The 2,086-nt window shown below is 35.4% G+C and overlaps 1 long non-coding RNA gene across 1 annotated transcript in view; it reads left to right on the forward strand.

Moving 5' to 3' along the window:
- The window catches only part of LOC125503894, a 7,802-nt gene that overhangs the window by 4,909 nt on the left and 807 nt on the right, over window positions 1-2,086 (forward strand). Inside the window, exon 2 of the long non-coding RNA XR_007281144.1 lies at window positions 1,595-1,597. This is a non-coding gene — a long non-coding RNA (uncharacterized LOC125503894). The remainder of the gene's footprint in view (window positions 1-1,594; window positions 1,598-2,086) is intronic.

Raw genomic sequence — 2,086 nt, forward strand, 5'->3', positions numbered from 1 at the left:
AATTTGATCTGAAAGTCCTGGAATAAATGGAATGAAAAGGTTCGTAATAGGTTTATTTTGATTTTGTTTTGTTCGTGGGAATTCAATTTCGTTAACACATTTTTCAATAAAAGAATTTGGATAATTATTGAAATTTAGAATTTATTTTATAAATTGTTTTTCTTTGGAAAAATTGGATTGATTACAAATTATTTTTGCTCTATCATATAGACTTTTTAAGATACCTTTTTTAACCATTATCGGGTGATTTAAGTCGAAATTCAAATATCGGTTAGTATGAGTAGGTGTTCTATAGACCAAGGTTTCGAAATTGTCTAAATTTTTCTGAAAAAGTATATCGAGAAAATGAATTTGGTGATTTTGTTCTTTTTCAATAGTGAATTTAATTGTTGGTTCTTTATTATTCAGATAAGATAAAAATTCATCAAGTTTTTGTTCGCCATGACTGTAAATGGAGAATACGTCATCAAAAAAAAAAAAAGTTAAAGGTGTGCAGGAAATAATGTTTGTCAAAATGAAAAAGCTGCAAGTTGCGAAAATCGATCCTCTTTTCGGTAGAAACAGTGCAACAGTTGCAATCAGCAATGAAACACAGACGAAAACTTTCCGCCTCGCTCGGTGGACAAGTAATAGAAAGAGAAGGAGAGTTATTGCGTCACTGCCAGAAAGCTAGGAGGTATTTTTTAAATCCCCCTAACGAGCAATGAAAACAACAAAAAATGAGTACAAAATTATACGAAAAACCTTGCAATTTCCTGATTGCAAAAAATGCCAAACAAATTAACCTTCCTCCAATCATACCCACTTTGGACGACTTATCAGCATTATCTCCATCATCTCGCCAGATGGCACAAAAGCGCAAAGTTTCCCAAAACATGAAATGCCATAATCGCATCAAGCGGATCGGAAATGCTGCTGGTTGGATTGGAACGGATGAAGGAAAACTATTTTGACGAGCGAGCTAACAGGTAGACCAGCCGCCAATCCAACGGTTATAAGTTACAAGTAGTCCGGAAAGCCTGTCCCTTAAAAACATTATATTTGCTGGCCCCACAAATCCCGGTCTTTACTTTCCCCCCATCAGCGTCGTCGACCAGCGAACCGAATTAGCCCGGTCCCTACTCTTGGGGAGTGCGCCCCATGGCGTCTCTGATCGATACGCACTCTTGCAATTTAGATTTGGTTGGGGTGGCTTCCCTATTCTCGGGCCATGAAATTGCACAAATATAATGCGACAGGGTTGGTACCGGATTATTTCCATAGCGAACGCAAAAAAAGGTATCCAGTTGTACTTAGATCAGGTGAAAATATTCTCTTTTGGTACTCGGCAAAATTGCCGATGTGCTTTGGCCACTTAACTCAACTTAGAATAAATATTGCCTGCCCCTCTGCATTAATTTGAAATATARTGATTATCCCACATTAGCGTTATCTCCTTTCACTGATCTCTCTCACACTCCGTCSKAATTTATTAACAAGCCCCATCCATACATMATGGGTCCGGGGCTCTAGATTGCATACAAAAGTCCATATTCATGTGTGTGAGTACATATSAATASGGTGTTTTCTCTTTTTTTTCAATGTTGATATATAGAAAGTAGTTATGAGAAACATTACACTGATATAATTTTTTTTGCAAAAAGTCTCCATATTAATGGTAAACGAATTTAAATTCAAATCAGATATTTTCCGCCAAAAACGCCGAATCCGTATCGTCGGTTGCCTATCCCGATTATGACGTAGCAGATCATATCAACAAAGTGTCTCGTGTTTATTTTGTGGTTTTCGCAGCTTTGTTTTATTATTTAAGTTATTGTGATTTGTATATACTTTCCTGACTGTGCTTCAATTCCAAATCAAAATGAATTCCTGGGTTTCAGTCATTTATACTCTTTATTTATCAATTAATTTTAATTTGGTGTATTTTTCCACCATCATCAGTTTTTCTAAAATAACATAGTTAAAAAAAAAGTTCATTAATTTAAAAAACAATCACAGTTCGTCAACAGCCTCATCATATCACACATTAAAATACATCGCAATTGCAACACTTTAAAACATTCTAAAATTAATTAGGCCTAACAGG

The sequence above is a fragment of the Dendroctonus ponderosae genome, unplaced genomic scaffold (assembly GCF_020466585.1).
Source record: "Dendroctonus ponderosae isolate FM_Combo_2020 unplaced genomic scaffold, Dpon_F_20191213v2 Dpon_F_20191213_3, whole genome shotgun sequence".
In the NCBI taxonomy this organism is placed as follows: domain Eukaryota; kingdom Metazoa; phylum Arthropoda; class Insecta; order Coleoptera; family Curculionidae; genus Dendroctonus; species Dendroctonus ponderosae.